General features: G+C 39.3%; 1 long non-coding RNA gene across 1 annotated transcript; it reads left to right on the forward strand.

Moving 5' to 3' along the window:
- The first annotated feature begins 5,290 nt into the window (after positions 1–5,290).
- Positions 5,291–11,044, forward strand: LOC141646309 (uncharacterized). Its single transcript, XR_012545493.1, has 3 exons — positions 5,291–5,372; positions 6,376–6,454; positions 10,959–11,044. It is a non-coding gene; the product is annotated as an uncharacterized LOC141646309 (long non-coding RNA).
- The last annotated feature ends 2,291 nt before the right edge of the window (positions 11,045–13,335 follow it).

Here is a 13,335-nt window from a genome sequence, read left to right on the forward strand (position 1 = left end):
TCCTTCTCCGGCCATCTCATCGTCGGCGTCTGTTAGGGTTGTTGGGGGCTGTAGAGGTTGTAAGATTAGGGCAGTGTGTTATATTAGGGCATACGATCGTCTCCGTCTAACGCCTATCTGCCGACGGCTACTGACCACCACACCAATCCGACTGTTTAGACCTCACATCGCTGGTCTGGGTAGTGGTTATTTGCCATTTTATACGGCTTTCTTTATCGACGGGTTTGCGTGAGGGAGTGGCTGTCATTCGGGGGTTTTGTGTCGTCTCCTATGTCAGTTTTTCCCACTACCACCACCATTAGGCCACCAGACATCACGTCGCCGGTCTAAGGTGGTGGTTCGACGGCTCTGTCCTTTGACCCACGGCTGGTAAGTGCATTTCGTGGTGTTTTTAGCGTAATTCTTTGTTTTCGTTTTCGGTTTCGGTTCCATTTTTTTTTCTCCATCCCGTGTTGCTGGTTCCCTTTGCTTTCTGATCTCCGGTGTTCGGCCACCTTTTCCACCCCTGTTGCTGGTGTTTGGTTTATGTGGGTGTTTTCGTATAGCGGTTTTGTGGGGTTTTGGGGTGCTTTTGCCGTTAGCTTTTGGTGGTGGGTGCGATTGGTTCTTGCTCATCACCGGAGTGGGTGGTGCGTTGGTGGTCAGCTGGGTTACCATTTTGGCTGTCAGTAGCGGGTACATTTTGAGCTCTTAGCTGCTTGTACGTGAGCCTGTTTAGTGGTTTTCGTTTGGGTGGTGGTTTTTGGTGGCTCTATAGTTCCTTGTGCAGGGGGGGGGGGGGGAATGTTCCTTCATGCCCGTGCTTGTGCGGTACCATTGTCCTTTTTCGGGTCTTCTTGGGTGTCGGGATGGTTTTGGTAAGGGCCTAACTAAGGCAGCTTGGCAGAAATATTTTCAGGTCCGACATTGTCAGGATGGTGCGTTGGAACTTAAGCGTCAGACTCTTACTGATAGTTTGACTGTTTATTCCGATGCCGAGAGTTCTTTGAGACGGATGGGGCTCTGGTTGTGTAGGGTGTGTTTTGAAACCCATACTATTAGAGCTAGATGTCGGCATAGTCGGGGTGAAATTGTGATGCATCCTGAGTGTGTTGATGGCCTCTACACCTTCCATATTCATGGTATTCCAAGACCTTTGGCTCCTTCTACTCCGGTTTCTTCTGATGATAGTGTCGAGCTCGTTCAGTGGTCTATATCTTCGCTGGATCGTTTGTTGTCTTTAGGCCTTCACACAGTGAAATCCATTCCTCCTAAATGCCGTCTTGGGTTTGCTAGGGCTTTGAAAGGGGCCTTGGATGCGGTGTTTGATGCCCCTAGTGATCTCTCCCGCTGGGTTCGTTTGGTAGTTCTACCGCTTTGTTTGCTTCAGACTTTCGCTCCTCGGAGTAATCATGAGTGTCAGTCTGCTATTCGGCGTCAGCATCAGGATGAGAGTATTGCCAGGGCTATCCTTGCTTGGGGGGCGCATGAGGGGGGGGGGGGGGGGGTTTGCAGTTGTTACATGAGTGTTTTGATGAGGGTCCTTCTTCTTATTCCGTAGAAGAGGATCTGGATCTGAGTGAGCTTAACCTCCGCCAATGTCGGCGGAAGATTTCTGATGGCCACTATACTGCTGTTGTCCGGGTGCTTTCTTCCTCTGGGGTTGCCCCCTACTCCGATGCCACTCTTGTGGCCCTGCGTGAGAAACATCATGTCGCGCCGCCTCCTACATTGCCTCCTTTGTCTGGGGAACATCATCCTCTAGTTGCCTCATCGGCGGTGGTCTTGGATATGATTCGGAGTTTCCCACGTGGTACTTCTTGTGGGAGGGATGGTTTTCGTGCCCATTACCTTATGGACTGTTTGAGTGGCGCTGCTGTGGCTATCTCTGACGATTTGATCAATTCTATTACTAGGGTGGTTAATCTTTTTCTTGAGGGTCGGTGTCCTCTTCCTCTGGGTGAGTACATTGCCAGCGCCCCTCTTACGCCACTCGTTACACCGGGTGGTGGGGTTCGTCCTATTGCTGTTGGTACGGTTTGGAGACGGCTTGTCTCTAAGGTTGGTGCTTCTATGGTTGGTCCATCTTTATCTTCTTTTTTTGATGGGCTTCAGTTCGGGGTGGGTGTGTCCGATGGAGGAGAGGCTATCTTGCATGCCTTGAACCTGCTTATTGAGGATCGAGGGGCTCAGGTGGGGCTTTCTATGTTGCTGGTTGATTTGCAGAATGCGTTCAACCTTGTTGATCGTTCGACCATGCTTTAGGAGGTCCGCCATCATTGCCCGGCTCTCTCCCGTTGGGTGGAGTTTTGTCATTCCAGCCCGGCCATTGCGTGGTGTCACAGTTTTGGGGTTATTCCTCCTTCTATTTCTCGGCCATTGCGTGGTGTCACAGTTTTGGGTGGACCTGTCAGTGCTTGTTCTGATTTTAGCAGTGGGATTGTGGCGAAGAGAGTAACCAAGACCATTGAGCTAATGGATTCTTCTCACTTCGTACTTGCTCCCCTAGTGTTTTTGGATCTGTCCATCTTCCTTTTGATGCCGCTCTTCGTTCTAGCTTGGAACGTATTGTCACCGCGTCAGGGCCGGGTTTTGGGGATTGGCAGTGGCGCCTTGCTACATTCCCTTTTCAGCTTGGTGGTCTTGGTGTCTATGCGGCGGGAGATGTTTTATTTTATGCTTTTATTGCGTCCGTTTATAGTCTTTGGGTTTTGCGGCTAAGCTCCTCGACCCTTCTGGTATTGTAGCTGCTGGCGCTGCTTTTGATGATGCCGCACAGGTGTTTACTACGACTACAGGATCTGGTATTTTAAGTAACCCAAGTGAAATTGCTGCCCCAAACTCATGAAGAAATTGGCAGATATTTATTTCGCGACGGTTGCTGCTGCCTCAGAGTTTATTTTCTCTTTGACACCACGCCAGCTTGCTCTAAGGCAGTCTCAGCAGGGTTCTCACTCCTCTGATTGGTTACGTGCGGTTCCTATCTCGGGGTTGGGTCAGACTATGAACGGGAGGACTTACCGTAGTGTGCTGGGGTATCGTCTGGGTGTTCCGTTATTCACGGTATCTAGGCCCCTGTCCAGCTTGCTCTCGCGTTTTTTCGAGGATGTTTTTGGGGACCACGCTGTTTCTTGTCCGATATCTTGTGGGCGTTAAACATCGGCATAACCTTGTCAGGGACACTCTTTTTGACATCCGCTATAGATGGTATTCTGCGGGAAAGGAGGTTGATATCGGTTTGGTTGATGGACATGGTGGCTCTCTTCGTCCTGCGGATTTACTGCTTTATTCTTGGGACAGGGGGCGTGATGTGTGCGTTGACTTGACAGGTTCTTCTCCTTTGACTCAGACTGGGATGACGGATTTTGTGCCTGGCCGGGTTATCGCTGATGCTGCTCAGCGAAAGTGTGCTAAGTATGGGGATTTGTGCGCGGTAGCGGGTTATGGTTTCCTTCCTTTCTCTTTCTCTTCACTTGGGGAGCTGGGTTCGGATGCTATTGCCTTGCTCAAGCGAATCCAGAAATTCTCAGTATCGCAGGATGCGGGGGCTCGGGTAGCCGCTGATACCCGTCGTTGTGAGTACCAAAAATAGTATTTATAATTCCTATTAAAACTAACCTAGGCTAGTGGTAACATGGTCGAACCACAAGGAGGCGAATGTAATTAATAGCTGTCTCAATTTTAGTGTAAGTAACGAATGTGGGGGTTTTGTGTAACACCCCGTATTTTATTAAGTTGGATAAAATTCTGTTAATTGCTATTTTGAATTTAATTACATCATTTAACGATTTATATATATATATGCTTAGCTAATTAATTAATTTCATCATAATTCGATACGTTAATTTTAATAATCATTAATAAGTTTATTTAAAGTTAGTTCGAGTTTATTTATTTAATAATTTCCGTTTCTTTACGAGTCCTTACGAAAGTTGTTTTAAGTGAACCCTAGATGAATTTTGGGAACAAAACCGTCCAATTAGCTATTTTGAGCTTATTTCACTAAAATAGCAATTTTTATTAATATCCGTTAGTTTCGTAAAAATCGCTAATAATTCCGATTCAAGCTGATATTGTATTATTTACGTTAACTAGCTGAGTTTATTTTATTTTCACTCATTAAATTTATTTATTATTGATCCCGTTTTATTACAGAAACTTTTACTTAAATCGGTTAAATTTAACTCGAAACGATTTTAATAACGATCGAAGTTTCTTAACGACGAAGAAACGTACGTATAATAAATAGCAGGCTAGCAGGCTGCTGTCTCATTTCTAATTTCTCACGTCAACTTTTCTTCTTCTTCGTTCTTTTTGTTTCTTCTTCTGGCGAATTCTTATTTCCTTTTCAAATTTGATCTGTTGATCGACGTCGGTACTTCGTTCCTTATCCGTTTTCAATTATTTTTGTTCCATAGCGCTCCTTTCGTCGTTCTCGTCAATCCGTTGTAAGTAAAATTCATTTTCGTTATGTATTTTTACAAACCCAATTTATATTTTTAGCTTTGTTTATTATAAGACGGTTGTATGTACTAAATAGACGGTCTGGTAGAATAATTGTTAGTCATAAATGATTAGTTCAATCGGAAAAAGGTAATAATGATAGGTTACTCAGTATTACTTGTTAAATATGTGTATTTTGAAAGCTGGTTAGTCTGTTTTATAGTTGAGACGGTGTATAATTATATATAGGGATCATTATGGATGTTAATTAGTCAGTTGTATAGTTGAGACGGTGTATACTGACCTCTAGGGATCATTTGGGATGCTAGCTAGTAAGTGGTATATTTGAGACGGTGGATACTGATATGTAGAGATCGTTTTGGGATGCTATTTGGGATCTTGTTTAGTTGTGGTATTGTGCGAAGAAATTAGATTGTTTTTTGAGTCCGCTTTGCAGTACTTTGGGACATTTTTGGGACTGTTTTGACTCGGTTTAATTTAGATTTGGTTTAGGATTGATTGAACTGTTTTGATACCGATTTTGTGCGGCTTTCAGACTGTTTTGGGACAGATCGAAATGGAGGCCGTGTGGGGCTGTTTTGGCCTCGGTTTGGGGAGCCGTGACAGCTGGTTTGGGATCGATTTTGGGACGGATAAAATGGTGCTTTATGGGACTGTTTCTAGGGCGTAAAAGTTGTGAAAATTTTCTTGGTATGCCTGTCAAAAGGGAGGTTCATAATGGTTTATGAACATAAGACAGTAGCTAATGAATATGATTTACATGTTTTGATTTAAATTAATTTCCGTCTCATATTTTATATAAAGATAATTCGTTAATATCGTCGTTTCACATAATTATTTTAGGTGGCTCATATGTGGTTGAAGAGGAAGAGTAATTTTGGGTTTTAGAAGCTTTCTCAAGTTATTGCTTGTCTCTTTGCTAGCTTAAGGTAACTATTCCGAGTTACTCGACGAGTTAATGTCACATTAGTAGTTAAGGTGTGCCTGTTGTTTGTTAAGTGTTTAGGTGATTGATAATGTGTTACTTTCGCCTTTCACATGATAGAATGTTAGCATTTATGTTGGTAAGTTGGACTCTTTGCCCTCTTATGGTTAAGTGGGTGTCCTATTTGTCTTGTGTGGTGTGGGCTAAAGTATTCAAGCTGGGACTAGCTGGGACTAGGTTCCTAGGTGAGTACTTCGGCCTTCATCATAGATAGGTCTTTATAGTCTCTGACGAGTATATGTTCACTGCTTGATAGCCTTTGTGTTGCTGACTAGTGGATTTATATCCAAGTTGGGGCATGACCTCAGGTACTTATTTTGATAGTATGGGGTCAGCTTAAGTACTAGCCAACCCTTCGGTGGTGTCCTTAGGGTACTCACTTCACTTTGTTTTAAAAAAAGGTTGTGGGTCTTGGGTGCGGTGGTGTGTATCCGCATGTCTAGGTCTGCGCAGATTTTAGGCTAGGGTTGTGTTGTCTCTTGGCCATGTTTTCTTAATAGTAACCGCTGAGCCAAGATACCGGTTCGATTACCTTCCCTACCTCGTGGTATAGACTCGAGTTACAAAGTGACTATTGACGGGACTAAGAACTTATGCCTGTCTTTGATATATTGCCCTTTCTTGTTTGATGATTCTATGAATCATAGAAGGTGAGATGCAAGCCGGCTATGGTTGATAGAGTTTGGATTCCTGGATGTTATGTGATTCACATGATAGTGTAGTATGAGTCGGTCTAGTATTCACATGCTAGGACTATGTGGCGTTATATTGTTGTTCACATGATAAGCACGATTGCCTTAGCATCTATATGCTAAGGCAGTGTGTGATTCATATTCATATTCTTATGTTTACATGTTATATTAATTATGACATTTCGTGGCTGGGAGAACTCGGAGTTACTCCCCACTGACTGTGGCTTTCGCATTTGTATAAAATACGAATGACAGGTAGGTGATGCATATATGGGGTACATGGACGAGCTAGCGAGCAAAGTAACCTTGGGACCTAGACTGGTTTTATTTTATGGTGACCCTTAAACCCTTTTTATGTCACATACATTTTAGGGACATATGTCTCCCTCTTTACATTTGGTTGTATAATTTGCTATTCGCGACTTTAGCGATGGTCAGGTTATGAAACTTCTAGTTAGACCTTGTATGTTTGACACCTTCCAATTTGGATATCTTTATAACAGGTTCAGGTTTTAAAAATTACAGGTTTTTACCCAAATGAACCTATTACAAACATATCCATGCAGTTTTATTCTAGAATTACGTGTTTACTTTTCCGCAATACATGAGGGTGTCGGTTGGTATCGAGCATATTTGCTCCCGACGCACGTTTGTGCACCCTACTATAAATAACTTGACCTTAAAATAATAAACTTGAGAGACAGGTAGGATGGGTAGATTTAGGATCTTATGTTGTAGTCTCTTTGTGTTTGTTCTTTGTTAGGTACTAACCTGTTTGTTGATTGTCATTTAATAATTGTTGCGTTCTTGGATCAATGACCATGAGCTTATCTATAGCTAATGGATTTATTACCCTTATTATAAAAAAAAAATTGAACTAAAGGTTTTGAAAATATTTTAATGTTTTTCACTGGTTTTAACGTCAATTAGTGTTAAAGCTTGTTATTGGAGACGTCTGATAATTAGTTTTATCATTTGTTGGTGTAAAAATGTATTTTTATGTCTTTGAATTGGAATATTGATGTTCTTGAGTGATCGCCAAGAGTATCTCCATTCCATTGAAAGGACACTTATATTTTACGAAGATCAAGATTTAGTGCCGATTGCTGAGGATTGAAGATTTGTTCAACCTTTGAAGAATGCTTTTACTTCCTTGAAGATGTTTCTCTTTCTTTTTGTATCTCGCCTTATTCTTAATCTCTTGGTGCTTATCCTCCTTCTAAACTCCCTTCAGTTTTACTTTAAAAGCTACGCTTGTACTCCTAACTTGTCTTTTGTTCTTTTCTTATCCTCCCTTAACGCCATTTGATAGTACTCTTTCTTTTGAGGAATGTTGACCTGGGTTGGAAAATTCGACTTTTGAGGAGATTGTTTGTGTTTGACCCTTAACCCTGGCTTTGAGAAGTCGTGATGTTAGAAAGACTTAGGTAAGGTGATGAGACATACTTAGTGATTCTTATACCTAGTTCCTTGACTAAGTAAGTCGAGTTGTGATTGGCTTCCATAATCACTTTGGACATGAGAGTTTGATAATGGGTATGACCATATGAGAAAAGCTAATGTGGGATTATTAGTTGGCTCTTGAGAGTTCTTGAGTTGAGAGAGATTTAGTATTGAGAAGAATTTGTTAACCCTATAGTTTTATAGACCTTGAGGTCGCATTGAGTACCTGAGATGATGGGATGATGTCGTAGCGAGTGTAGTGGGTGTAGTTCCGCTTTTGGGAATCCTTGATAAGTAAAAGGATAGAGAAACTTGAGATCCTATTGATTTTTCAGATTTTGGGGTTGGTATGTTACTACCTTGTTTTGAAATGAGAACCTTGTGGAATATTTGAGGAACCTTCTCTTGGAGTTGGAGCTTGGTATTGGGATTCTTGATTGAAGGTTTATTTTTTTAAGGAACCCATAGTTGTCACTAGTTGGATACGAATATAGCTTTGTTGGAAGCCTTGACCTTAGGCTTGTGAAAGTTGTTTCTGGATGTTTGAGGATTTGGAGCGATGAGATCACACTTATAGTGGAGTACCTTGTTTCAGGGAATAGATTAGGATGAGGTAACATAAGCGATTGAGGAAACCCTTGGGAGTGATGTGGTTATGAGTTTTGTTGTTAGGAAGTTTTCGGAACCGTTTTGAGTGATGTTGTTGTTTGAGATAAGAGTGTCTGGCGTTCCCTTGTTGGCTAATTTCCCTTTCTCCTTGATCATAAGCGTTACCGTTCATACCTCATTTCCTCACTTCATCTTGCTCCTCCTTTAAGTTTGACACTCGTATCTTGTGAAACTCTATCTTTAACATCCTTGTAATTTTGACTTCAATTTTTACCCTATGAAAGTCATTATAGCTCTTTTGTTGGTTAAGTTAGAGCACTCTTAACATACTTTGTTTTTATGCTATCTAAGTTACTTTCCTTTTTGTACAACTTCTAAACTTTCAAGCTACCAGTTTCGATTCTTTTTTTTTAAAGTTTATGTCACTTCTGCAAACCTAACCTATTTTAAAGATTTGAAAATGAAAATTCGATTTAATTCTCTAATTGCTCTTTGAGTATAGACTTCTTTATCATAGTTTTGAGTTGCTAAACCTGAGATTTTTTTTAAATTTTATCCAATTTCTGTTAACTTTGATCTATTTATAACTTCTTTGTCAAAGTTTAATGTTACATTTTCAGGGATTTGACCCCCAATTGGGTTTAAAAGTGAAACCTTTATTTCTATTTTGGCTTTTTGCAAAAGAAAATTTGGGTAAATTACCTTTTCTTTTTATTTTAACGTTGATCGGATGTTAGAACTCGTTATTAGAACTGTTTAATAACTTGTTCTACTCTTGTCGACGAGTGATTTTCGGTTTTAAATTTGTCTTTGACTTGGAAAGTTAGCGCTCTTGTGTGCACGACAAGAGCAATTTCGTTCCATGAATGAGACTTATACATTTGAAAACTTTTCATTAATGTTTCTGAAAGTATTTTGATTTTCGATTTATACAAATGATTTGCCTTTGACCTTATCTTGGATTTGGAATGTGATGTTCTTGAATGCGCAACGAGAGCACTTCCGTTCCTTTGATGAGAATCGGTTCGATGAGAAAATTTTATTTGAAACTTTGAAAGAATTTTAATTCTTACTATTTGCAACCTTTTAATATTTTGGGTTACCAATTTCAAAAATTCAAGTTTTATTTTCATAACCTCCCATTTCTACTTTCAAGTTTCGAGGACGAAACTTTTTAAAAAAGATGGGGTGATTGTAACACCCCGTATTTTATTAAGTTGGATAAAATTCTGTTAATTGCTATTTTGAATTTAATTACATCATTTAACGATTTATATATATATGCTTAGCTAATTAATTAATTTCATCATAATTCGATACGTTAATTTTAATAATCATTAATAAGTTTATTTAAAGTTAGTTCGAGTTTATTTATTTAATAATTTCCGTTTCTTTACGAGTCCTTACGAAAGTTGTTTTAAGTGAACCCTAGATGAATTTTGGGAACAAAACCGTCCAATTAGCTATTTTGAGCTTATTTCACTAAAATAGCAATTTTTATTAATATCCGTTAGTTTCGTAAAAATCGCTAATAATTCCGATTCAAGCTGATATTGTATTATTTACGTTAACTAGCTGAGTTTATTTTATTTTCACTCATTAAATTTATTTATTATTGATCCCGTTTTATTACAGAAACTTTTACTTAAATCGGTTAAATTTAACTCGAAACGATTTTAATAACGATCGAAGTTTCTTAACGACGAAGAAACGTACGTATAATAAATAGCAAAGGCTAGGTGTCTTTGTCTCATTTCTAATTTCTCACGTCAACTTTTCTTCTTCTTCGTTCTTTTTGTTTTTCTTCTTCGCGAATTCTTATTTCCTTTTCAAATTTGATCTGTTGATCGACGTCGGTACTTCGTTCCTTATCCGTTTTCAATTATTTTTGTTCCATAGCGCTCCTTTCGTCGTTCTCGTCAATCCGTTGTAAGTAAAATTCATTTTCGTTATGTATTTTTACAAACCCAATTTATATTTTTAGCTTTGTTTATTATAAGACGGTTGTATGTACTAAATAGACGGTCTGGTAGAATAATTGTTAGTCATAAATGATTAGTTCAATCGGAAAAAGGTAATAATGATAGGTTACTCAGTATTACTTGTTAAATATGTGTATTTTGAAAGCTGGTTAGTCTGTTTTATAGTTGAGACGGTGTATAATTATATATAGGGATCATTATGGATGTTAATTAGTCAGTTGTATAGTTGAGACGGTGTATACTGACCTCTAGGGATCATTTGGGATGCTAGCTAGTAAGTGGTATATTTGAGACGGTGGATACTGATATGTAGAGATCGTTTTGGGATGCTATTTGGGATCTTGTTTAGTTGTGGTATTGTGCAGTAAATTAGGACTGTTTTTGAGTCCGCTTTGCAGGTACTTTGGGACATTTTTGGGACTGTTTTGACTCGGTTTAATTTAGGACTGGTTTAGGATTGATTGAACTCTGTTTTGATACGATTTTGTGCGACTTTGTTTGTTTTGGGACGATCGAAATGGAGGCCGTGTGGGCTGTTTTGGCCTCGGTTTTGGGAGCCGTGACAGGCTGGTTTGGGATCAGTTTTGGGACGGATAAAATGGTGCTTTATGGGACTGTTTCTAGGGCGTAAAAGTTGTGAAAATTTTCTTGGTATGCCTGTCAAAAGGGAGGTTCATAATGGTTTATGAACATAAGACAGTAGCTAATGAATATGATTTACATGTTTTGATTTAAATTAATTTCCGTCTCATATTTTATATAAAGATAATTCGTTAATATCGTCGTTTCACATAATTATTTTAGGTGGCTCATATGTGGTTGAAGAGGAAGAGTAATTTTGGGTTTTAGAAGCTTTCTCAAGTTATTGCTTGTCTCTTTGCTAGCTTAAGGTAACTATTCCGAGTTACTCGACGAGTTAATGTCACATTAGTAGTTAAGGTGTGCCTGTTGTTTGTTAAGTGTTTAGGTGATTGATAATGTGTTACTTTCGCCTTTCACATGATAGAATGTTAGCATTTATGTTGGTAAGTTGGACTCTTTGCCCTCTTATGGTTAAGTGGGTGTCCTATTTGTCTTGTGTGGTGTGGGCTAAAGTATTCAAGCTGGGACTAGCTGGGACTAGGTCCTAGGTGAGTACTTCGGCCTTCATCATAGATAGGTCTTTATAGTCTCGACGAGTATATGTTCTTTGCTTGATAGCCTTTGTGTTCTTTGACTAGTGGATTTATATCCAAGTTGGGGCATGACCTCGGTACTTATTTTGATAGTAAGTGGTCGGCTTAAGTACTAGCCAACCCTTCGGTGGTGTCCTTAGGGTACTCACTTCACTTTGTTTTAAAAAAAGGTTGTGGGTCTTGGGTGCGGTGGTGTGTATCCGCATTGTCTAGGTCTGCGCAGATTTTAGGCTAGGGTTGTGTTGTCTCTTGGCCATGTTTTCTTAATAGTAACCGCTGAGCCAAGATACCGGTTCGATTACCTTCCCTACCTCGTGGTATAGACTCGAGTTACAAAGTGACTATTGACGGGACTAAGAACTTATGCCTGTCTTTGATATATTGCCCTTTCTTATTTGATGATTCTATGAATCATAGAAGGTGAGATGCAAGCCGGCTATGGTTGATAGAGTTTGGATTCCTGGATGTTATGTGATTCACATGATAGTGTAGTATGAGTCGGTCTAGTATTCCCATGCTAGGACTATGTGGCGTTATATTGTTGTTCACATGATAAGCACGATTGCCTTAGCATCTATATGCTAAGGCAGTGTGTGATTCATATTCATATTCTTATGTTTACATGTTATATTAATTATGACATTTCGTGGCTGGGAGAACTCGGAGTTACTCCCCACTGACTGTGGCTTTCGCATTTGTATAAAATGCGAATGACAGGTAGGTGATGCATATATGGGGTACATGGACGAGCTAGCGAGCAAAGTAACCTTGGGACCTAGACTGGTTTTATTTTATGGTGACCCTTAAACCCTTTTTATGTCACATACATTTTAGGGACATATGTCTCCCTCTTTACATTTGGTTGTATAATTTGCTATTCGCGACTTTAGCGATGGTCAGGTTATGAAACTTCTAGTTAGACCTTGTATGTTTGACACCTTCCAATTTGGATATCTTTATAACAGGTTCAGGTTTTAAAAATTACAGGTTTTTACCCAAATGAACCTATTACAAACATATCCATGCAGTTTTATTCTAGAATTACGTGTTTACTTTTCCGCAATACATGAGGGTGTCACATTTTGAGTTGATTTGGTCTATAGCTAAGAGTAATAAAAGACAATAAACTAAATACGTGAATAAAACAGATAAAAGAAGGGTACTAGGATGGTCGGTTCACTATAGTTTCGGCGGCAGCATACTAAGTATGTCTAAATCAAACACATGAGGCGGGAAATAAAGAGGTCCTCTCGGTCCACTCTTAACAAATAGCATCTTTTGATCTCGCTACAAGTCCCTAATATCACTAATACTGACTCTCGTCCTGAAAAGTGACTTGTAATCTAAACTTTACCTATCTTTTTATCTCAGCATAGTTTAGTCATTTTAATTGGTTATCTAACAACTTTCCCTATCTCTCGATCTAATGGGTCAGTCATATATTAAGCATTCAACTAGTCGCATGTATTCGATTAATCAAATACAACATTTAAATCAATTAAAACGAAGGTAACCTCACGTGGTCAGTCGATCGACCAGGTATGGCAGTCGATCGACTGACACGCGATTTTCAGGCCATGTTAATTCTACGCCGCCTACACTATAATTCCCCTACATCCTAGCACAAATAATTTAGCTACTCATACTAAGAATGATAACAACAATAAAACCAACGAAATAAACAGAAGAATTCATGCTTGAAATAATAGAACAAACAATTAACATAAACGATGAATCGGTTTCGGGAAACTAACTAGCAATTCTATCCTACAAAACGATAATAAAGCAAACTCAAATATTAGCAGAAGAATACCTATTGGAATGTCAGCGAGAGATCCAGAACCCGAATGCAAAAGTAATTGTACGAAATAATATTAAGAACCCTAATTCTTGAATGTTGAAAACTGACTAAAGAATTTAGTAAAAACTTGAATAAAAATTAGATGTAAAAACTTAGATCAAAACTTGATGTTCTAGGTTACGTTTTATTAGATTATAACGTAACA

The sequence above is a fragment of the Silene latifolia genome, chromosome 3, assembly GCF_048544455.1.
Source record: "Silene latifolia isolate original U9 population chromosome 3, ASM4854445v1, whole genome shotgun sequence".
Classification (NCBI taxonomy): Eukaryota; Viridiplantae; Streptophyta; class Magnoliopsida; order Caryophyllales; family Caryophyllaceae; genus Silene; species Silene latifolia.